We start from the raw sequence: 25,234 nt of genomic DNA on the forward strand, positions 1-25,234 counted from the left end.
AGACTTAGCAAATTCATGATATTGTATTTTCCAACAGCGGCGTGCGCTGTGACGCTATGTATGTCTCAACTTAGAAGTGCGCTACGTATGTATGAACTCGAAGACCTCGCTAAGTATTAACAAGCAGAGTTAAAAATATTGGGAAGGGAACGGCTGAGACGACTTGTGCAAATTAGCCTAGAATCGTAATATCGTTGTATAAGACACAGTAACCTACCGCAAAAAAAGCAACGAACCGAATCTCTCTGTCTCCTCCCAGCGGGCGCATGCGTACTGACATTGAGTGGAGGGGGCGGGGGAGACCTGCACTGACTGCTTGTGGCATGCGCACTGGCGAGGATGGGAGAACTGCACTGACAGCCGCCACCGGCCGCCCGTCGCAGCTGGGGGTCCCGTGCGGGTTTGAACTCCAGCTAAGGGGGTCAAAGACGGCTTCACTTCCTCATCTCTGTCTGAGTGTGCTGCCTCTGTGCGGGTAGGTGTATCTATGCGCTCAGTAGACACTGCCCGGAGAGCACAGACCTAGGCATCGGTCGGGCTGGTAGATAGCCGGCTGGTTTATGCCCGCTCTCTGTTTTCCACTCTGTAAATCCTGGCATAGCGCGGTGGGCGCAGCAAGAGGAACAGAATAGACCGGCATACAGGAGAATGGTGGGAGGGTTCCCTGCTAGGCCCAGTGACCCACTTTTCTTTGCCGGCAGCCGGGGAAGGAGTGGAATTAGTGGAGCACTGCAGCGCCCAGCGTCTCGAGGGAACTGTCCTGACTGGTACCTGATGGCGACTCAACCTCCTGTTGTGATTTTCAGTAGACTGCGTACATTTGTTACGAAGTAGTAACCTTTTTCTTTGTAGGCCTGCTATCCTTTGCATCCAATTCTAAGTGTACTTCTATACATTAAACGTATTCTAAATTTATCACGTGTTCCTGAAGATGACCTGCAGGATGTTTTTCAAACAATGTTTACAGAAATATTGCTGACATAGAGTACTCTGTATCAAAGTCACGTATATATTTACATGGCGGTGTCATTACATGTTATTTAAGTGCAACAGGTGGCTCCGTTTTTTGGTATGCGCCCTTTAAGTGAAGTCGTTTTATATATTTACCTACAATTAGTTAGTGTGTGAACAAGACAATCAGGCATAGGTGATTCGTGTACTTTACGGTGGCCGCTGTCTCCCTGCTTCGACCATTTTCGTAATCCTTATGTGTGGATGAACTGCAACATTCACCAGCATCAGCATGGTTTTACCCTACGTCTCCTCTAAAACGCATTACATGGCAGCTCGTTTTAAAAAAAAATATTTCAATGAGACTAGCAAGGCTGCAGGATGTTGCCCTGTTTGCATGCTTATTTTACAGCGCACATGCTTTCTCCTGCTCTGATCCGTAATACTTTTGGATCTAAACTGCACTAACTTAGATACGACTTTGTAGGGCATTACCTTACATTCTCCCTTCTCCACCCACAATAGGCTTCCCGATTTCTTTTATTGATGTGGTTTTGGAACGCATCCAGTGGACACTTGTTTGCAGTTCAGGGAAATACAAATGATGTTTGATTACTGTTTGGGAAAACGTAAAGTTAGTCGGACTTTGCATTTCACCCTGCCAGATACATGTAAGATTTAACTCTATTATTTTAGGTGGGGACAGGTTCTCTACTCTATAGGATCCATCTATTCCCAGTGACCTTTATCGCTTGCCAAATGTCCAGTGGGCTCTTTACCGTAAGCAGTTCAAGTACTAAAATCCTTAGTTCCCATTCGGGACCTTTGCTGAGAAGAGTGACAGAGAAGAAAACATATTCACCCCCTTAGGTACTGAGAGTATGTCTGCAGGGAATAAAGAGCATATTAAACACATAGGATACGCAGTTCTATGAGGCTGCCGTATTTTCCTGTTGGTGCTGCAGAGAGACAATCTAGCAGAACAGAAGAAGGTCTTATGGTCACGTGTTTGCTAATTTTTGCTAATGAAAATGATTTACTCCACTGTAACTGGATAGAGGCGCACTCAAGGAAGACTGAGAGAAATCCAGGTAATTTATGCGATAACCCCTCAGTGTAACACCTGTAGGTAGGTCTTTGTACCTGCTTGTTTATTTTTCTTAGTAGTCCTTCTGACTGCACCCTCTAAGAGAAAAACAATGATGCTAGGGTTATACGTAAACCTATGCTACTGTTAATCTGATGTTACTTGGACAAGGGGCAGTGCATCAGGAGGACTGAAAAATAGATGCACAGATACAATGTGATTCTAGTGATGCTACTAATAGTATTACCATAGCATATATTTCAACTGTAATATAGACTTCCATTTAAGCCGCCATTGGAGTAGCAGTTCTTTTTTTCGGTATGTTGTTGGTAAATCCAATTTGGCCCTTCAGTCGGATGACTGAGATGTACCACAGTGTTTAAATACTGCCCCCCTCATATGAGTATCTGCTAGTAATCCAGACATGCAGTAAATTTAGTATTCAGGGAGATGTCCACCCCCCAGGTAGGCTGACTGATGTAGACATAGCTTTTAGAAAGCTGCCATCTTGGTGTTGGCAGATTTAGGAACTTTGGGACTGGGTTATGTCTACCTCCCACAGGAAATAGTCATATAGGGGTGTAGTGAACCTAGGAGTAAGTAGTCCATTGGCTACTGTCCTCCCCTCCATGAAACGCCCCTAAAATCAGTATTTTGGGGAGACACTGGTACCAGAAAGCAGATTCCTGTGGACCTACGAAGGAGGACACCCAAGAGCCACATAAGCAAAGCCCAAGGAAGAAGCACCTGACTTGGCCCCAGCCCTGCCTGCTTGTCTGCTGTTCCTGCTGATTTGTGCCAAAGTTCACACGTCCTGCAAGCTGCTATACCTCCAAAAGCCTGGGAGGTCTCCCTGCCTTCAACAAAGGCCCAGGAACTCCCGTGGAGCAGCAGAGCAGCTTCTCTGCGTCTTGAAGGCACCCCAAAGACAACTGCGAGGACACTGGGTCACAGAAAACCCAACACCGGAAAGCACCATTGCACCTGTGCTGCCTAGCTGAATTGAAGTGGGCCAGTGTGGTCCCCCACCCCTCCAGAGGCGGCACCCACCTTCGACTTGCCCACTGTCTACTCACTGACGACATCTGCAGCCTCTCCACGCAGGCCTCTTCAACCGTAAGTGCTTCGGTGGAGAAAACCCAATGCTTCAGGACACCTCTGCATCCGTTGCTGTGACCCGTGGAGAAGAGGACTCAAGGTATCCCTGGACATCTCAAGATTGGAACCCACTTATTGGTTCTCCCTGACTGGATCCTCAGTCCTCACCTGCAGCATCTTTTTGACTGGTCCAATCCCCATTGAATAACATTGGGCACCCAATGCTGTATTACACCTCTGCACCCGGCCGCCCCAGTGCCTCCTGGTGTGACCTGCTGGTGTGGACCTGGTTCTTGCCCAATAGTCTCCTTAAGTCCAGGAGATTGGTCCCACAAGTCGCTGTACGGTGCCTGTTTTGACATCTTTGCTTTTCTCTCCTCTCCATAGGATAACATTGCAGCGTTTCAGAATTTGCACTAAGCGTCGGCTTTTCAAAACTATAAAGATTTTTCCTGCAAACCGTACTTACCTGATCATATTGATTCTGGGGCCTAAATATACATAAAGATACTTGTTTTTTTTTTTTTGTAAATTGGTATGGATCTCCTTGAGTCTTATGTGTCATTTATTAACTGTATGTGTATTTGCAGATGTCTCACATTCCTCTCGGATAAGCCTAAGGCTGCTCGACCACACTACCCCCTAAAAGAGCACCTTGGGATTGCTAGAGCAAGCTCCTGTCCACTTGTAAGGGAACCGATGGAATCATTGCACGATATAGCTCAATTTTTATATATTATATGAAGAGCCGGCTTTCTACATTGGTAGCAGCAGTGGGATACAATACTTTGACATTTGCTTGTACCACTTGGTTAATAAGTGATTGCATGAAAGAATCCAAAATTCTTTAGTTAAGAATTTTTTTTTCTAATCTTTTGATTTTTCTAAACTGTTTAAAGTCAGCTGTAGCGCCTTTTGTTAAGTCCCCCCCATCCAAACTGTTTAGTATTTAAAATAATCCAGATAAGTTAGGCCTTTTTAATAGTTCACTTACATTTTTATGGGCGAGCGCAAAGCGCTCCGTTCATACAGTAATCTCTCTTTGGGCTTCAAACCACTGCCAGGTCACGTCAATCTCTTTTATTGGTTCCTGAGCTTGCTCTTTAAAATCTGCTTGCTTTCATTTGTGGGAGGCATGCATACGTCATGCCTTTTCCGGTGTTAAGCCCGCCTACACAGCACTGGTAAACTACTAGAAACATACGAGGCTCGATGTTTTGAGCCTGGTTTCTGGACTACTTTATCTGTTAATTTTCCCCGCAGCGTGATCGCGCTGGGGTTTACATAGCGCAATCGCGCTGTGTTTTTTCCTTTTAATTTGTGTGGCAAGAAAAGTTAGGAGTTTACAACACAAACAGCTCCAACTCGAGCAAATGCAAGCCCCGTTGCATTGAAAATGCTTTTTAAAAGGTTTCTAATAAGGTCCCAACTTCAGTAAAACCATGGCTGAGGCAGCAGGTTAATCGCAGGAGCTCAACCTGGGCCCTCTGCAAAGCGTGCAAACTTGCCATGGGCCCTAAGCCCACAAAAGCCCATCTCTAGCAGCTGCCTGCAGAAAACGATAGCGCAGTGACAAGCAATGTAGGCCCTCTTGAGAGCAAGGAGGAGGTGGAAGAGGATGATGAATCTCTCTATCCCCACAGACAGTAACACCACTGGATGCACTTCTGACAGTACCCCAGTAAATGGAGACAATGAAGATGCTGAATTCCAGAAGCTAGCCAGGAGGATAGAGTTAGAGTCTAGACTGTTGACTATAGAGAAAGTAAGCGCTGAGATGGGCCTGCTTAGGGTCAATCTCTGGTGTCAGAAAACATTTAAATAGGGAGCAAGAGGAAGCTTTTGACCCCAAGATCCCTCAGAGGGATTGTCCCTAAATATTCAGAGGGTGAAGATATCACCAAATGGTTAACAGCCTTCAAGAGGGCCTGTGCTATGAGGACTCAACCAAAAGTATTGGGACTCTCTAGTCTGATAGCTGTTTTCATGGAAGTGTAGGGATAAGCTCCTGACACTGACTGGAGCAGATAGTGAGTCCTAAGACAAAATGAAATATAGTCTCAGGGATTTGGACTCACAACTGAGGAGTACAGGATTAGATTCAGGGAGACTAGAAAAACCTCCAGTCAATCCTGGGTGGATTTTGTTGACTTGTAAGTCAAACACTAGGTGTCTGATTAAAAAAGAACCAGGTACAAGACTATGATGGGCTTCATAATCTTATTATGAAAGCACAACTGTGTTTCTGAAAAATTGCATCAGTATCTTGTAGACTTAGGTCCAATTTCTCCCCAAGAATTGGGAAAGAAGGGAGACCACTGGGTCAAGACTAGGGTATCAAAGACAACTCATGGTGGGGGGTGACCAAAATAAAGGCGTTGCTAAGCCCCCCACCTCACCCCCAAGTAAAAGGTGGTGACCGGTCTAAAGATAAAAACAGAGAGTTTCCAAAAGTTCCCAAAAACCTGTTCAGGAGGATGGGACTGGGACAAATCACAGACCAAATGCGGGTACCAGGGCAAGAACTTTGACTGTAAGACGCCTCTGTGCTTGGCAAGGTCAATGGGCATCGAACTGGAGACCCTATCTGTCCCAAAAAAGAATCCCCCTAGTGCACCTGCAGCTTCTGCTGCAGTAGTAAGTCTCTATATAGGATCCCAAAGGGGCCTGACCATGCCAGATAGCTCACTGAAGCAACTTTAGTCTCTGAGGGCAGGATGGTTGTAGCTGTCCTTGCTGTCTGGCCTGGTAATCTGGAGAAGTACAGACACCATGCTCATATTAATGGGATTAGAATTGAAGCACAGAGGGATACAGGTGCAAGTGTCTCTATTGTGACTGAAAATATTATCCTCAGAACAGTATCTGACTGGTGAAACTTTGACCGTCATCAATGCTGACAACCAAGCTAAGGTCCATCCCATGGCAATGGTGTCCTTAGAGTGGGGAGGCGTTACTGGCCAGAAGAAGATGGTGGCATCCTCTGCAATTCATGTAGTCTGTCTGCTAGGAATTGATCTGGAGTCTTCAGCAAGGGCTGAGGTCAAAAGAAAGAGCCATGCAGTTATGCTGGGTATACCTGAATGTATGTGTATGAAAACCAGAGTACAATGCAAAGCCCAGGGTGAAAAAGAGGTGCATGAGCCTGGAAGAAGGGCCCAAACTCCCCCCCCCCCCCCCCAAGAAAAGGCAGGAAGTCTGATGAGCCAGCCTCTGAGCAGCCCCAAGCTCAGGTCCCCTCTCCTGATGGAGAAGACCTGTCAGCCCTTGAGAGAACTGAGCCCCAGGAACTTAGACCTTTCATGGCAGAGCTCCTAGGCACTGCAGGGCCCTCTAGGAAAGAGCTGTGCCAATGACAGATGACCTGTGCCACTCATGAGAGCCTCACATGTCAGGCTGCTGACCAGGGAAAGGGAGCTGTCCGTGCCTCCCACAGAACCTATTGGGAGGAGGGGCTCTTATATACTGAAGCCTGAAAACCCAAACCTGGTGTTACTAGGACAGCGGTGGTGCCTCAGATGTATATAGTTCCTGCTCACTTTCACTCATGACATCTTCTTAGCTGGGCATATTGGCCAGACCAAAACCTGGAGCAAGTTACCTCACATCTACTGGCCAGGCATGCCCCAGAAGGTGAAGTTGTTTTGTAACTCCTGTGTCACCTGTCAAGCCTGTGGCAAGACAAGTGGCCACCCAAAGGCCCCCTTAATTCCACTTTCAGTGGTTGGGGGTTCCCTTTGAAAAGGTAGTGGTTGACACTGTTGGGACCTTAGATCCTCCAACAGCATCAGGGAACAGCTTTCTATTGGTGGTAGTGGATCATGCCACCAGGTATCTTAAAGCTATAACCCTTAGGACTACCATTGCTCCTGCAGTTGCTAGGGCCCTACTCAGTATCTTTACTAGAGTGGGCTTCCCTAAGGAGGTGATATCAGACAGAGGTAGTAACTTCATGTCTGCATACCTCAAAGCCATGTGGAATGAATGTGGAGTGACTTATAAGTTTACTAACCCATATCACCCACAATGAAATTGTTTAGTTGAAAGATTAAAAAAAACATGAAAGACATGATTGATTGCAGGTCTCACTGAAAAACTAAAGAGGAGATGGGATATCCTGTTACTATGCTTGCTTTCCACCTACAGAGAGGTGCCACAGAAAGGAGTAGGTTTTTCCTCTTTTTGAACTTTTTTTTGGTCATCCTGTAAGTGGACCACTGTCTAGTGAGGGGAAGCTTGGATAGACTTCTCAAAGAGCCCGTGCAAGACATTATGGACTAAGTGCTTGGTCTACATTCTAGAATGCCTAAGTACATGGAAAAAGCATCCAAAAACCTTGAGGCCAGCAAAGAACTCTAGAAACTCTAGCTGCCATGGTGGGGTTACAACCAATACAGAAGGTGTGGGTACTGGAGCCCGTGGCTCCCAGAGTGCTCCAGCACAAATGGAGTGGCCTCACCTATCTGGTTGACCTAGGCACTCCCAGGAACCCTCACAGGGCTATCCACGTGTACCGCCTTAGTCTTCTGTGACAGGGCTGATGGTCTCTGATGAAGGTCTGGAAGAAGAGAGGGAGCCTCTCCTCGACCTCCTCTCTTATAGCCCCAATGATGGGTCAGGAGATGGTGTGGTCTTTTCAGACACCCTCACTGTCCAGCAGCAACGTGACTGCAGGCAAGTCCTACAGCAGCCTGCTTAGCTCTTTTTCCTCACCCCTGGTCAGGCTAACTGGTATGTTCATGATGTGGACACCGGTGACCATATATCTGTTGAGTAAAATCTATAAACAATCTGACCATGTGAAGGATAGCATCAGAGCTGAAGTAAGCAAGATCCTGGATTTAGGGGTGATTGAGCCCTCTGACAGTCTCAGGGCCAGCTCAGTGGTCTTAGTACCCAAACCCTATTCCAAGGGAAGTAAACCAGAGCTGAGGTGTTGTGTGGACCATAGGAGTCTCAGTGCTGTCACTAAGACAAATGCACACCCAATTTCAAGGGCAGGTGTATTAATTGACCAGTTAGGGGCAACCAAATTTCTCAGTATGTTTGATTTGACATCAGGGTACTGACAGATTAGTCTTGACCCCAGGCCCAAAAGAAAGATCAGCATTCTCGGCCCCAGATGGAAATTACCATTTCACTGGAATGCCATTTGGTTTAAAGAATGCCCCTACCACCTTACAAACGTTGGTGAATAAAGTCCTGGCTGGAGTGGAAGCCTTTAGTGCAGCATATCTTGATGATATTGCAGTCTTTAGCCCCCACTTGACAGCATCACCTGATCCACCATTGCAAGGTCGTTGAAGCTCTGTGAAATGCAGGCCTCCTTATCAAGGCAAGCAAGTGCCGGAGAGGGCAGGGCAAGGTTGTATACTTGGGTCACTTGATCAGTGGAAGCTAAATTCAACTACTACAATCCAAGATCCAGGCAATTCTGGACTGGGAAGCTTCAACCACCTGGACCCAAGTCAGGGCATTCCTTGGCTGACTGGGTACTAAAGGAGGTTTGTGAAGGGGTACAGTATCATTGTGGCACCTCTCACAGAATTGACCTCCAAAAAGATGCCAAAGAAAATAAACTGGACAGTGAGCTGTCAAAAGCATTTTGATACTCTAAAGGAAGCAATGTGCTCAGCACCCATTATGAAAGCTACAGATTATTCTAAGCAGTTCATAGTTCAGACAGATGCCTCTGAACATGAGAACATCATTGTAGTGCCATTAAGAGGGAAGTCTGGTCTCTGAAGATGTTGAGACCAAACCTGTTTGGTTCTCACCTCCTTGTTCAGGCTAACCACAGGCCTCTTAGATGGCCTCTCAGTGGTTCCAGTAACAAAATGTTTGCACACGTTTGAAAAGTTTAACAATATGAGGCTATTTATAATGCTCTCAGAATGCTCTCTGATTAGATGGAAATGTTTTCAGAAGATTGTAAGCAAGATTGATGATTCTTTGCTTTCAAAATAAAATGTTCAGAAAAGAATGCAAGTAGGAAAACCACATTTTGCTTAGTTACTGTGAAAGTTTAGGTATTATTTCTTTGAAACATCATTTAGTAAACTGTGTTGATGCATGCTAGTATTTCCAAAACATATTCATAATGAAAAATCAGTATAACCATTTTCAACAAGATTATCGGAAACATGAAAATAAACCAGCACTGGCAACGCCAACCGATCCGACATTGGTGGTCACTCTTTTTGTTTTGTCAGGGAGTGTCTTGTTTTGACATGGCTTTTGGAACACTTTATTGGTGTGGTGTAGGAGGCTGGCCTGGATTATAGTGGTTACCTTGTGGTACTTACACCCTGTGCCTGGTCCAGTCATCCCTTATTAGTAGAATAGAGGTGTTTCTAGCAGCTTAGGCTGATAGAAGGTAGCTATGGCAAAGCAGCCTAGGCTGAACTAGGAGATATGCAAAGCTCCTACTATACCACTTCTATCATATAGCACAATATCATAAGAAAACACAATACTCAGAGTTACTAAAAATAAAGGTACTTTATTTTTATGACAATATGCCACAAGTATCTCAGTGAGTACCCTCAGTTAGAAGGTAAGTAATATACACAAGTTATATGTACACAAACCCAAAACAGGTAAGTAATAGTAAGAAAAGTAATGCAAACAGTGTAGAATTACAATATGATGCAATAGGTGAACATAGGTCTAGGGGCAACACAAACCATATACTCCAAAAGTGGAATGTGAATCACAAATGGACCCCAGACCTATGGGAGCTGGTAGAGGGTAGCTGGGACTGTAAGAAAACAGTCAGGGTGTCCAAGATACCCCACCCCAAGACCCTGAAAAGTAGGAGTAAAGTTCCCCTACTATCCCAAAAGGACACAATAGTAGTGATAGGGGGATTCTGCAAGAACCACAAACACCAGCAAAGCACTGAAGACGGATTCCTGGACCTGAGGACCTGCAAGGCAAGGGGACCAAGTCCAAGAGTCGCAATAGTGTCCGGAGGGGGGGGCAGGAGCCCAGGAAACCCCGGATGAAGGTGCAAAGAGGCTGCCTTCGGCTGGAAGAAGCCGAAGATCTGCAACAACGAAAAGGGCTAGGAACTTCTCCTTTGGATGGAAGATGTCCCACGGCGTGCTGGATGTTGCAGAAGTGTTTCCACGCAGAAATACCGCAAACAAGCGTTGCTAGCTGCAAGGGTCGCGGTAGAGGTTTTTGGGTGCTGCTGGAGACCAGGAAGGACCAGGATGTCAACCCTTGGAGGAGGAGACAGAGGGGGCGCTCAGCAACTCAGAGAGCCCCCACAGAAGCAGGCAGCACCCACAGAAGTACCGGAGCAGGCACTTGGAAGATCTGAGGACAGCGGTCGACTCAGAGTCACAAAGGAAGGTCCCATGACGTCCGAGTCCAACTCAGAGGGTTGAGCACTGCAGGACGGATTGCTGGGGACCCAGGCTAGGCGAAGTGCACAGAAGCCGGAGCAGCTGCAAATCACGCAGTACACAGGTTTGCAGTCTAGCGTGGGGAAGCAAAACTTGGACTGAAGGATCACTGGACTATGGGGGTCACTTGGATCTAGCTCCTGTGTTCCAGGGACAACGCTCGTCGAGGTGAGAGGGGACCCAGAGGACTGGTGATGCAGAAGTTTGGTGCCTGTGTTAGCAGGGGGAAGACTCCATCAACCCACAGGAGATTTCTTCGGGATTTCCAGTGCAGGGTGAAGGCAGACAGCCCTCACAGCATGCGCCACCAGGAAGCAGTCGAGAAAGCCAGCAGGATTAGGCGCTTAAATGTTGCTGGTAGTCGTCTTGCTACTTTGTTGTGGTTTTGCAGGCGTCCTGGAGCAGTTAGCGGTCGATCCTTGGCAGAAGTCGAAGAGGGAAGTGCAGAGGAACTCTGGTGAGCTCTTGCGTTAGTTATCTGAAGAATATCCCAGAGGAGAGACCCTAAATAGCCCAAAAAGGATGTTTGGCTACCAAGAAAGGAGGATTGGTTACCAAGAGAGGTAAGAGCCTATCAGAGGGGGTCTCTGACGTCACCTGCTGGCACTGGCCACTCAGAGCAGTCCAGTGTGCCCCAACACCTCTGAATCCAAGATGGCAGAGGTCTGGGACACACTGGAGGAGCTCTGGGCACCTCCCCTGGGAGGTACTGGTCAGGGGAGTGGTCACTCCCCTTTCCTTTGTCCAGTTTCGCGCCAGAGCAGGGCTGGGGGATCCCTGAACCAGTGTAGACTGGCTTATGCAGAGCTGGGCACCATCTGTGCCCATCAAAGCATTTCCAGAGGCTGGGGGAGGCTACTCATCCCCAGCCCTTCACACCCATTTCCAAAGGGAGAGGGTGTAACACCCTCTCTCAGAGGAAATCCTTTGTTCTGCCTTCCTGGGCAGGCCAGACCCCAGGGGGGCAGAAACCTGCCTGAGGGTTTGGCAGCAGCTGCAGTGGAAACCCCGGAAAGGCAGTTTGGCAGTACCCGGGTTCTGTGCTAGAGACCCGGGGGATCATGGAATTGGGGTGGAATCTGGAATCTGGAATCAGAATGGTATTGGGGTGACAATTCCATGATCTTAAACATGTTACATTGCCATGTTCGGAGTTACCATTGTGACGCTATACATAGGTCACTACCTATGTGTAGTACACGAGTGTAATGGTGTCTCCTCACTCACAAAGTTCGGGAGAATTGCCCTGAACGATGTAGGGGCACCTTGGCTAGTGCCAGGGTGCCCACACACTAAGTAACTTGGCACCCAACCTTCACTAAGTGATGCTTAGACACATAGGTGCCTTATAAGTTACTTATGTGCAGTGAAAAATGGCTGTGAAATAACGTGGATGTTATTTCACTCAGGCTGCAGTGGCAGGCCTGTGTAAGAATTGTCTGAGCTCCCTATGGGTGGCAAAAGAAATGCTGCAGCCCATAGGGATCTCATAGAACCCCAATACCCTGGGTACCTAAGTACCATATACAAAGAAATTATATGGGTGTACCTGTGTGCCAATGAGAATTGGTAAATTTAGTCACTAGCCTGCTGTGACAAATTTATAAAGCAGAGAGAGCATAAACACTGAGGTTCTGGTTAGCAGAGCCTCAGTGATACAGTTAGGCACCACACAGGGAACACATACAGGCCATAAACTTATGAGGCACTGGGGTCCTGGCTAGCAGGATCCCAGTGGCACATATCAAACACACTGACAACATAGGGTTTTCACTATGAACACTGGGGCCTGGCTAGCAGGATCCCAGTGAGACAGTAAAAACACCCTGACATATACTCACAAACATGCCAAAAGTGGGGGTAACTAGGCTAGAAAGAGGCTACCTTCCTACATGTGGTGGCTGCCAGGCCCTCACCGTTGTAACAAACATTGGCAAAAAGCAAAAAAAAAAAGAGGTCTCAAAAAGCACACATTGCCACAATAGTTCCTGTCATTGAACAAACCTACTTTGTTAGCCAATATGCTCCTTGTGGAAGAACAGAATGCAATTACTCACAGTAAAGACAGCCGATAGATGGATAGAGCGAGTAATAGAATTTTAATTTAAAAAAAATGTCTTGGTTAATGCCAGACCTAATTGGGGGCCCATTTCTTAACGAAGCTCACAAAAGTGCACCCATGGTACATGTCTTTGCATTAGCGGCTTTTGAAAGTTTGCAGAAGTATACCAGGAAATCATACCCCTACAAAATATTTGTTAACTATATTTTAGCACGAGCAAATATGCATGCGTAGATTTGCTCATACAATAATCTATTGAGCGTTTACAGGCCCATTTCCCTGCCAACCACTTCGTTCCCAACCCTGGAAGAACGTCTGCTTCTGCCCTTGTCAGGAGTAAGTTTTCAGCCTATTTCAGTATGGGGAAAGATTAAAGAAGAGCTGGTGAAAATCCTTAAAACGTGCATTTTAGTAGGTTTGCACAGACTCAAAAGCATTCCATCCCTGGAATTATTGCTTACTATTACCTTCAGCCCCAGTATTATGTAGATCTGCGGAAAGGTGGCAAAATAAGGAAATTGCTACAGTAGGGCTTGAAATTGCTAGTGTTCAAGCCCTACTGTAGGATTAGCCCTGGCATAATCAGAGGCTATTATCAGAACTCTTACATAATGAGATTGCTGACATAATTTGTCACTGCACTACATGGCACCAAAAGGAAAAGTAGATTTTTTACAGGACGGGTAGATTTATGAAGCAACCTGTCCCGTGGACAAGCAAATATTTTATTACATTTCACACCTCTGCAGATTATTGTTAATACAGTATATAGTTTTATCATTAAAGCTGCAAGTTAGTGGGAAGGTTTTTGAATATTCCTTGGAAATTTACTATCTTTAAATGACAGTGTGTTACCGCATCATGTTTTAGTAATATATTTATTGAAAGTGAGTGTTTACACATAAACTGGGAAGCCCTCCTGCCCTGATGGCAATGATATTAGTAAACTAAGAGACAAGTCATAGATCATGTGTACCAAATAAGTGAACTAGATTCTTATTATATATGGGGCAAATGTTTAGTCTATTTAATCAAACAAAAGAGTTTTTTTCATCATACAGCAGAAATGCTGAACTCAACTATTTAAAGGTGCACTCATGACAGAATTAATTAAAAGGCGACTATGTAAACTAAATATTTGCCTATAATCACATAATTTGAAACCTGTTTACGGGTAAAGTACATTCCAGTTAGGTTGATTAGATTATTCAAGTTACACGACCTGCAGGTCTAGTAACATTTTTATGATTGTTTGAAGCCTGTCTACTCTTAGTCCACAGGGATGAGGAGGCAAAATCTTCTGTTCCAGCTAGTCCACCGGAGTTCTTTGATCTAGGCAATGGCTTTTTTCTGTCTTGGGCATTCTGCATTCAGCCATCATTCAACCCTCATGAATGACAGATAGGTCTTGAATATTGTGCAGAATGGCTATTCTCTACACTCCAAGTCCCCTCCTCTGACGGTCCCTCTGGCAAAAACATCCCTGCACCAGTTGGACATCTTGCAATTGGAAGTCAACCTAGAGAAGGTCCTGTATCATCTAAGAGAATCAGGAATCTATATTTGTTACTTTCTAGTAAAAAAGAAAGGACCAAAGCAAGATTTCAGACCTGTCCTAGACCTCCGAGTACTGAACAAGTACATCCACCGAGAAAAATTCAGAATACTAGCTCTGCACCAAATCTGTTAACAGTTGCAGCAAAGGGATTGGATGTGTGGGATTGACCTTCAGGAAGCATACTTCCAAATGCCGATCCACGCAAAGCATCACAAATTTGTACGGATCAAGGTGGGATCTCGGCACTACCAGAGCAAAGTACTCCCATTTGGGCTCAAATCAGTTGCACGTACATTCTCAAAGTGGATGGCCATGGTCACAGATTTCTTAAGGAGTTGGAAGATCTTTGTGTATTCTTATTTCGATGACTGGCTGATAAAAAGCTCCTCTCCATCCGAAACAAAGTAACGTTTTTGCTGTTGTGTCAAAATCCTGGGTCTGGGGAACAGTTTTCAAAATTCAACAGAAGATCCAGTCCAAAAGATGCAGTAGTTAGGGGCCATACTGGATACGCAGTCCACAAGAGTGTATCCTCCGAAGGAGAGACTGTCATCCTTGACTCTGAAATGTCACAGTCTTTTGAGTTTTTATCAACCTTATGCAAGACCGATAGCATCCCTTCTGGCCTCCATGACTTCTTTCATCTTCATAGTATCAAATGTGAGACTTCACATGAGACCCTTACAGTAGTGTTTGGAAAACCAGTGGAACCAGCTTTCCAACTGCTGGGAAGACAAACTCCGGTGATCACAGGCTGCATGCCACCCTCTTCTGTGGTGGTCTCCGAAGACAAATGTCATGGTGGGAGTACAATTTCACCAGGAACCGCCCTCACAAATAATGATTATACACACCTTCCTGGAAGGATAGGGCACTCACATGGGTTTCCTTCGGACTCAGGGTGTGTGGTGGGACAGAAAGCAAACGTACCACATAAATGTACTGAAATTCAGAGCAGTCCATCTAGCTTTGAAATCTTTCTTTCCAGTTCTCAAGACATACTGCATCCTTGTCCAAACTGACAACATGACAACCATGCACTACTTGAACAAGCAGAGAGGACTCGCTCGCCCTCTCTCCCAAGAAACCCAGACCATCTGAAAATGGCTACTAGCAAAGAATCTCACAATAACGGCCATCCGTCTGCCAGAAATTCAAAATGTACAGGCAGATTGTCTCAGCCACAACTTCCAAGACAATCACAACAGGGTTCTCAACAAAGTCTTGCAAGACATCTTCCAGGAGTGTGGCTATTTTAACATGGACCTGTTTGCAGATGTCAACAACAGAAAATGTCACACCTACGCGTCCAGGTTCCCCCAACCAGGGTTGCAGTGGAATGCCCTTTTGATAAGTTAGTCAGAGAAAGTTCTCTACACATTTCCACCAACACCTCTCTTTCCAACAGTGATTCTCAAGCTATACTGATCTCACACCAGGATGATTCTCATAGCCCCAAAGTGGCCTCACCAGTGGTGGTTTATATACCTACTATATCTCCAGGCCCAACAAGAGGCTTCCTTGCCAACAGGATCTCCTGTCTACGTTGGGGCAGACAGGTACTGCAACCCAACCTCTCCTCCCTGAATTTGACAGCATGGCCCCTGAATTTCTCCAGTATGGACATTTAGAACTTCCTAAGAATTGCATGGATATTTGGAAGGAGGCTAGGAGACCCTTCTCTAGACATTCATATGATTTCAAATGGAAGAGGTTCTATTTATGGTATGCACAAAATGGTTACAACCCAATTGCTTTTCAAGATGTATTTATCTCATATCTTCTTCATAAGGTTACATCTGGGCTACAATTCTTTTCCATAAGAGTGCATCTATCAGCTATTACAGTGTATAGGAAATCTACCTCTTAAACATCCTTTTTCAGATTTGCAGTAGTAAAATACTTTTTTGAAGGGCTAAAAAATGTATTTCCTTCAGTCAGGAACCCATCCCCTTTATGGGGGAACTCAACATTGTCCTTTTCAAATTGATGGGCCCTCCATTTGTGCATATCCATAAAGCCTCTTTACAGCATCTCACCTGGAAAGCAGCTTTTTTGGTGGCTATCACTTCTACCCATAGGGTAGGTGAAATTCAAGCTCTGTGTTCAGACATTCCATACATTGTCTTTCATTTCAACAGGGTGGTCATGACGACTCATTCCAGTTATTAATCAGAGGTAGTTTCAGAGTACCATATTAATCAGACTATCTCACTACCTACGTTCTTTCCTAACCCTTCAAATCCAGCTTAAAGATCTCTACATTCACTGTATGTTAAAACAGTGTTGAAATTTTACTTAGACAAGACTAAGACTATTAGGAAAACAGATCACCTGTTTGTAAACTGTGATCCAGTGCAGGACAAGCTTAGCTTAATCTATGCAGTCTATCTCAAGATGAATTGTTTCTTGTATACTGCTTTCTTACCAACTTGCTAAAAAGACATTACCTGTTAGACCACGAGCGCACTCTACTACGGGAAAAGCCACTACTGCAGCACTGCTAAGAATCATACCAATATCTGAGATAAGTCTGCTTATACGTTTACAAAGGCATTAAGCCTGGGATTCAGGTGATAAGGCAGACACATATGTAGGACAAGCTTCTTTGAGAAATCATTTTGGTTAAAAGGTTATGAGCTAGTTTTTGCTTCTGAGTCCGCTTGTTGTGGGATAGTCATGCTGTTCTAGTCAATGCTTACAACGACAGATGAGGATCCCCTGGAAGGGAAGGATAAATTGATTACCTGTAATCCTAGTTCTCTTCCAGGGGAATCCTCATCAAAGTCATAAGAAGACCACTCACCTCCCTGGACTGAAGTCATTACAGCTCTCAACAGTTGTCGGTCTACACAATCCTTTACTTTTCTGTAGAAATGTCCTGACCTAACTGTCACCTGAGGGTATGATGAGATGCAAGGGTACTGTGAGGTTCGTGAAGGCACAATGCCAGTTTCATACTTATTCTTTAAATACAGCCTATTGGTTAACACTGTCTCATTTTCGCTTTCCTCTTGCTTTTAAATGAAGGTTTGTGGAAGGCTTCCTATAGTCAGCTTTTTTCTTGAATAACATGAACTGATTGATTGTCATGAATTTAAAAGAAAAATAAATGTAACCTGGCCATTTTTACCATTTCTATAGGTTGCAGGTCTGTGTGTGTGTGTGTGTGTGTGTATGTATGTGTGTGTATATATATAATGTCACTTCACCCGGCGTAACTCATCCGCTCCTGAACACAGGTGGTAGCGGACGCACGCCACTGCGGCAAATAATTTCACTTGCTTTTTCTTCTTCAAAAAAGTATTCGGCACTCCACAAATGCTAAAATTCTATTTATTGACATGCAGAGGAACGCATTTCGGTGTTTATGCCTTTGTCAACCTAGCAGTTGCCATATTAGGTTCCCCTTGTATGTCACATGATTAGTTCTTTGTACCAACTTCATTCTTTTTGCTTACTTATATTTACAAATCTGCCAGTCTCCACAATCAGTGAGGCAATATTACATCTCTCACATTATTTTACTTTTAAAATTGTTTTTACCACATCTCTGGTACCATTCGTGAAACCACCTAAACAAGACAACATAACGATATGGATAGTTACACAATATTCATATTAATTCCATCAAGATCGTAATAGATAAAAATTCAATAAATACTTCATCCTATATACCTTATTACTTAATAATCTCTAGTGTTCATTAATTCCTTCATTATATCAATGATGTAATTTTTAATGTCCGAACTTACAATATCCATTTTAAATTACCTTAAATGTCAATTCGTATAACTACCCAATGCATTTTCTTTTCTGAATCATAAACCGTACTTCCTGAGAATGAATATTCAATTTTAGAGACATAAATGACAGTGTCCAATATCAAAAGCCAACGTCTATCATCTTAGCTCTCTAACTTAATTTGCTTGCCTCCTTCTCAGTGCTTGGCCTGCCAAGATCCATTGACTTTTAACATTTAGGTTGATCATTGTGTTGGCCACTTTTGTCAAGACAGGCGTGATCAGCCTGCCCATTGGGCGATCTGAGCCCTGATGCCTTGCATCTTTTGAAAGCAATAGGAACCGGTCTGCTGGTGTGGGCTCTTTGCAGAGCCAGATTTCCTGCACATACATGACCTCATACGTTTCCAACATTTCTTTGAATTAATTTTGGGTTGAGAATTCCTTCCCCCCCTCCCATATTCACAGACAGAAGAACCAGGCTATGCTAGCCTCAAGACTCAATGTGGAGTCGGATAAACACTCAAAGTGGTCTCTTACCTCTAGACCCTTGGCTCCACTTGAAACAGTCACCCCAAGACCACCTTCCGTTGAATTTACAGATGTTCTGCTGCAGTGAAAATCCTGTAAACATATCCTTACTTGGTTTAGACTTAGCCTAGCGTGGTTTGTCAGGAGGTTATGGACCTTCTGTTTATCCTTCCCTAACTCACTCACATGTGCCCACGTTATCTGTTCCCTTAGAAGCTTTTCCTCCGCTTTTGTCATATTCAATTTTACAAATTCAGAGTGAAACAGTACATTCATCACCTTTTCTCCTTCCTTGTTTGTTACAAATCCTACCTGCTTTATATCCCCTGATGATATCTCACTCAGACTCGGACATTTGGCAAGTGAGTGCAGAAGATGGGGACTATTCAACCGCTTGAGTTTTCTTAGTCATTTCTTACCATTAAAACCTTGCTGTGATTCCAAAAAGACCCACAAGCTGTCCCAGTTTTTATTCCCTCCTTCTGGTCTATCGTTTTTTGACCTCCCCTCACTTTTGTCTCTCCTGTGTAACGTTAATGACCCACCACTCTCTCCTGGTTGATCAGATCTGACATCCCTTCCTGATTTCACTCTAGCATCCACTCTATTCACTCTACTATCACTTTTCCTCCCGTTTTGAGCTCTGGGGCTCGGCTTAATTCCTTTCTAACCTTCCTCATTGCATCTCCTTTCTTACCAATTATCCTCTTTGTCTTGAAAATCCTTTTTGTGCAAGGGATGTAACTCTTGAACCCCTGGTACACCCATGTTTTATAATCAACATGGGTTGTTTTGAGATATATATATACAGATGGTAGATGAACATTATTAATGGGGTCTGCTGCTCAGCTTCTGCAGACACACATACCACTTGATACTTTTTTTCGGTCATGGGTCTAACTAAGGTAGGCATGTAATGTTTAATTTGTTTGAACTCCCCAGCAATCACCTGCAGTTGACTTTTTTGGGCTTTCACCAACTCATTATTTACCATCAAAGCTTCTAAAATTCCTTGTAAAGTGTTTTGCATTTAAAAACATCACCTCTTGCATGAATGAGGAACGGATTGCTGAAATAGTGAATCCAGGGAGGTCTGTGAGGGGGAGGAAGGACCCAAATGCGATTGGCCTTTATTTTTAAGTTATCCAAAGACCTGCTCTCCACACTTCCATTACTCTCGAAAGACGACCTCCTTTTCCAGGATTGAGCCCTCATTATCCTCTATAAATCTTTTCATCACAAGTGTAGAAAGTTGGGGCAAGGAGGATAATATAGTTCTGATAAAGGATTTCCCAATGTTGTCAAATCTAACTCTCTCCTTCAGGAATGCTCCAAACCTGTTCCAACAAAGTTAAGTTTCCAATTACCTCCCCCCCCCCAAACTCACACCCATTTCTTTGGACTGGCCGTGGCCATTTGACTCCTTTTTAAAGTACTTTCCTATTACATTTATGGATTGTCCCAGTGGCATCATTCCTACTTCCTCCAAAGTCCCCGAGAGGTCACCACTTCCTTTCCTGGTACACTTATATTCCTTTTTCCTTCCGGGTACCTGTGATGCTTCTTTCAAAGTTGTCACACCGAATAAGCTTATGGGCCAGGAGTATTTTTATAACAGCACCTCCTCGCCCCTCCTTTGTGCATGTCTACTCTGTGTTTTTTATTTAAATTGATTAATCTTTTCACACCGTCCTCTGTCACAGCCTCTTCCCCCTATCTGTAAGTCTATTCAGTTTTCTTGCAAGGTACTACATAAGTTCCCTAAGACGGCAAGTCATATAAAAAACAATGTTGGCACTGGTCTGTGGCCCCAGTATTGAACAGCAGGCTTACTTTCCCAGGTCATTTTGCAACAGATGCAATAGATGCAAAATTCCACTATCAGTCACTTCCTCCATTCAAGCCACACGACTAGACCATGCCGCTTGGCCCCTACCACCACTGCTGGCTCCTCCACCAGCAAATAAACAAGGATTGCTGTTGTTGCGGTCTTCTGTCTCTTACAAGGACTATACTGCAGTTAAAGGCTATCGGCTAAAATGCAGGCTAAATACCCCCAGCTACTGGCCGCAGAGGCTGAGTTCAACCCCTCGACTGTGTGTCATACTCCCCGGCTACCCGAGGAGCACTAGCACGGCCTATCAGGGTTCTCCCTAGGGAAATTTGAGTGCTGAGCATGACCTTAAAGATTATAAGCTTTACAATTGTGGCTTGGAGGTCAGGGATCTGGATCGTTTAAACGGATCAAGAAACTTCCAGGGACGGGCCCGCGATAGCTTCGTCATCTACTCTCGTCTGCTCCAACAAGTGAGCGGGTACGGCAGTGAGGATCACAGGAGTGCGAGCAGCGTCGGGTAGAGTTTCGTCAGCAACAGGATGGATGAGGGAGGAACTATGAGTCCTAGCCAGCCACACCCTCCAGACTACATATTGTAAGTATCGCTGGATAATTTATCCCCATAAAATAAGTACTTCGGGTTCCTGAGTGTTAGACCTGGCATACTTTGGCGTGTTTCCCCTTTTTGTTTTGCCTTTTGGCCTCCTGTAAAGTGCAAGTGCTCCCTGTGTAAATTGTATTGGTGATTTGTTTATTTATGGCTGGCATATTTGATTTACTGGTAAGTCCCTAGTAAAGTGCACCAGGGCCTGTAAATCAAATGCAAGTAGTGGGCCTGCAGCACTGATTGAGCCACCCAAATGAGTAACTCTGTAAATATGTCTCAAACCTGCCACTGCAGTGCCTGTGTGTGCAGTCTTGCACTGCCAATGCAACCTGACAAGTGTACCCACTTGCCAGGCCCCCAAATTTCCCTTTTACTATGTGGAAGTCACCCCTATGGTAGGCCCTAGGTAGCCTTGTGGGCAGGGTCAGTATATTTAAGAGGTAGGACATGTGCTGGTGTGTTTTACATGTCCTGATAGTGAAATACTGTCAAATTCGGTTTTCGCTATTGCAAGGCCTATCTCTACCATAGGTTAACATAGGGACTGCCTTTAACCGATTCTGTGCCGGAAACGTAATGGTTACGTCCCGCGACACAGTGCTCCTTTGCCGAGGACGTAACCATTATGTCCTGACACCGGAGCTCGTCCGTGGGCTTCCCCCTCCACCCCCCATGGCAGGGCTGGAATGTGAGTCGCTTCACCTTCCACCCCCTATTTCCCCCCGTGGCATCTGATGATTGCACGCTGACCTCATCAGAGGCCGCCTCCCTTCGCAATTTCTCTTCCGATCATGTGATAGGGGCCTGAGAGGCTTCAAAGGGAAGGAAAGGAATTTCATTCCCTTTGAAGTCTCTCAGAGCTTTTCAGCAGCCGGATCGTGAAGCGATCTGGCTGCTGAAATGCCCACTAGACACCAAGGATTATTTTGAAAAAGGAAACGGGCATAAGAGGAGCGACCCCTTGGGTAAGGGTCGCTCCCCAGGGGGGCAATACTTTTCAAGGCCGTCTCTGCCCCTGCGGGGGCAGATCGGCATATTGTTGTTAGGCCGATCTGCCCCCAAGGGGTGGCACAAACCTCTAGGCGCCAGGGATCTCTTTTTTTTTTTCTTTCTTGTTTTTTAGAGATGGGGCGCGACCCCCTTAGGCAAGGGTCGCTCCCCTAGGGGGCAAATTATATTTAGGCCATTTCTGCTCCCATTGGGGGCAGATCAGCCTATTTCTATTAGAAACCACTTAGGCACCAGGGATTGGTGTGTATGTGTGTGTTTTGTTTAGGGGGCAACTCCTTGGGCAAAGGTCACTCCCCATGGGGGCACATTACGGTTGGCCATATCTGCCTCCTGTGGGGGCAGATTGACCTATTTTTGGAAGGCCCATCTTCCCCCAAGGGGGGCAGAAATCCCACCAGGGAAGATTTTTTTTTTCTTCAGAATAACAGGTTGGGGGTATGGCCATACCCCACCCCAAATAAATGGGGCCAAAGTTGTTTTGCCCACCAGTGGGCAGATAGGGCAATTACCCCCGACCCACACCCTGGGGGGGGGGAGAAAGTCTACTAGATGCTAGGGAATTAAAAAATAGTTGGGTGGTGGCTATCAACCAGTACGGGATGGGGATGTTTATGTCCCCACCCCAAATGAAGGGGCTAACAGTCTTCCAGCTCCCCCGCACAATAAAACATCTTATCCCACGGCAAGCAAGAGGACATTTGATTATTTTGGGTTTTGGTTTTACAATTGGGCCATGAGAGCTTGGCTAACTCTCAAATTCGTCCCACTTGGAATGGTGAGGGTGGCACTTTATGGACTTTGGCACGCTGCCATGTAGAAAAATCCACAAGACCTAGACACATCTGAAAACTAAACATCTGGGTGATTCTAGGGTGGTGTGTTTCACATGCACACCACACCATGTTCCTACTCACAATGCCCTGCAAACCTCCAACTTTGCAGGACATTGCCCATTCCGCCCACATTTTTGTGGATGGAACCTTCCGGAATCTGCAGGAATCCACAAAATTCCTACCACCCAGCGTTGTCTCATCTATACCGATAAAAATTCTGCTGCGCTTGTCAGCCTAAAAATGTTTTTTGGGGGTTTTTTTCCAAACTGCTCTTTTGGACCTGCTTTGGTTCCCCCTCAATTTCGACTTGTTTTTGGCTCTTCCCTGTCAAAAGGACTTGGTCCACCTACAGAAGTGAGGTATCATTTTTACCGGGAGATGGAGGAGAATGTTGGGTGGTAGAAAATTGGTCCCGGTGCGGTGATCATACACAGAAGTGTGGGAAAAATGAGATTTGTTTAGCTAAATTTGAGGTTTGCTGAAGATTCTGGGTAAGAAAACATTGGGGGATCCACGTAAGTCACACCTCCCTGGACTCCCTCGGTTGTCTGGTTTTCAGAAATGTCTGGGTTTGGTAGGTTTCCCTAGATGGCTGCTGAGCCCAGGACCAAAAACGCAGGTGCCCACCGCAAAAACAGGTAGTTTTGTATTTGATAATTTTGATGTGTCCAGATAGTGTTTTGGGGCATTTCCTTTCAAGGCAGTAGGCCTACCCACAAAAATCAGGTACCATTTTTATCGGGAGACTTGGAGGAATGCTGGGTGGAAGGAAATTTGTGGCTTCTCTCAGATCCCAGAACTTTCTGTAACTGAAATGTGAGGAAAACATGTTTTTTCTGTCCACATTTTGAGGTTTGCAAAGGATTCTGGGTAACAGAACCTGGTCACCCCATCTTGGATTCCCGTAGGTGTCTAGTTTTCAAAAACGCGCAGGTTTGGTAGGTTTCCCTAGGTGCCGGCTGAGCTACAGGCCAAAATCTACAGCAAAGCACTTTGCAAAAAACACATCAGATTTCAATGTAAAAATGAGATGTGTCCATGTTGCGTTTCCTGTTGCAAGCATTAGGCCTACCCACGCAAGTGAGGTACCATTTTTATTGGGAGACTTGGGGGAACACAGAATAGCAAAACAAGTGTTATTGCCCCTTGTCTTTCTGTACATTCTTTCCTTCCAAATGCAAGACAGTGTGTAAAAAAGACGTCTATTTGAGATATGCTCTGTAATTCACATGCTAGTATGGGCACCCCTGAATTCAGAGATGTGCAAAAAAACACTGTTTCTCAACACCTTATCTTGTGCCCATTTTGGAAATATAAAGGTTTTCTTGATACCGATTTCTCACTTTTTATATTTCACCAAATTAATTGCTAAATGCCCGGTATACAATTAAAAACCTGTTGCAAGGTACAGCTCCTTTATTGGCTCTGGGTATCTAGAGTTCTTGATGAACCTACCCTACAAGCCCTATATATCCCTGCAACCAGAAGGGGATCCTGACACCTGCAGACCCTCCCTCCCCACTCTAGCCCAGAATTACTCATCAGGATATGCAGGACACACCTCAGCTCCCTTTGTGTCACTTTGTGAAACCAGACATTTTTCTCCATGTTTTCCTCTGTAACTTTTTACTGCAATGTCATATTTTCAAAAGCGAATATACTGTTACGTCTGCTAGACTCTTCTGGTTGCAGGGATATATAGGGCTTGTAGGGTTGTGCCTGTCCTTATACAATGCAGTCTCCAACCCCCTGGAGTGTGTCTGGGTCAAGGCCTGGGCAAGGCAGGATCTTGTGAACAACAGAAACTTTCCTTTGAAGTCTGCCTACCTCAATGGCCGAAGCGAGTATAAGTAGTGGACCCAAAACCCCACACTTTTGGATCAAGGTAAACCTCTGCCAAGGAGAAGAGCTGAAGGAGGAGTACTGCCCCTTTGCTGTGTGTGCTTTGCTGGGTTGGCCTGCAGTTGCTACTTTTGCCTTAAAAGGGACAAAGACTGGACTTTGCTGCGTATTCTGCTCGTGAAGTTTCTCCAAGGGCTTGAAGTAGAGCTTGCCCCGTGTTGGAAGTCTCAGGGATATCAAAGACTTCAGGGACATCTGCTTACAGCACTGGCAACTGTGTGTTTTGGGATGCAACAGAAGAAAAACCACTACGAAGCCACTGCCTGCACCGTGACCTGACGTTGCCACATGGAGCCGTGCCCTGCTGACGTAGTCACCGAGCCGCTGCTTGCACCGGATCGCCTTGGTATCCCCAACAACAACACTGTATTCTGACACCCACGCCACTTCCTTCACGGTGGCCTGAGGATACCGCTCTTGAGGAACACGAAGCACCGTCCCGCACCCCCAGCCCCGGTCCATAACACCAGTGCCATCGACTGTAGCATTATCAACAGATGCCACATGTCTTACCTCCACCTTGGGCCTACTGATGACAGCGCTTCAGCAACAACGATGCTGCTGCCTTTACCGCTACCCGGAGACACCACACGTCGCACCGC

General features: G+C 45.4%; 1 protein-coding gene across 19 annotated transcripts in view; it reads left to right on the forward strand.

The window, feature by feature from the left end:
• Positions 1–247: 247 nt before the first annotated feature.
• The window catches only part of CLOCK (clock circadian regulator), a 1,126,282-nt gene continuing 1,101,295 nt past the window's right edge, over positions 248–25,234 (forward strand). For 7 of the 19 annotated variants that reach the window (XM_069200989.1, XM_069201022.1, XM_069201091.1 and 4 more), the window contains exon 1: positions 328–475. The gene's annotated coding sequence lies outside the window, so the exon portion shown is untranslated. Of the gene's footprint in view, positions 476–25,234 lie in introns of all 19 variants that reach the window. The other 12 variants (XM_069200973.1, XM_069201038.1, XM_069200981.1 and 9 more) reach the window with 6 other exon arrangements.

Source organism: Pleurodeles waltl, chromosome 1_2 (genome assembly GCF_031143425.1).
Source record: "Pleurodeles waltl isolate 20211129_DDA chromosome 1_2, aPleWal1.hap1.20221129, whole genome shotgun sequence".
In the NCBI taxonomy this organism is placed as follows: Eukaryota; Metazoa; Chordata; class Amphibia; order Caudata; family Salamandridae; genus Pleurodeles; species Pleurodeles waltl.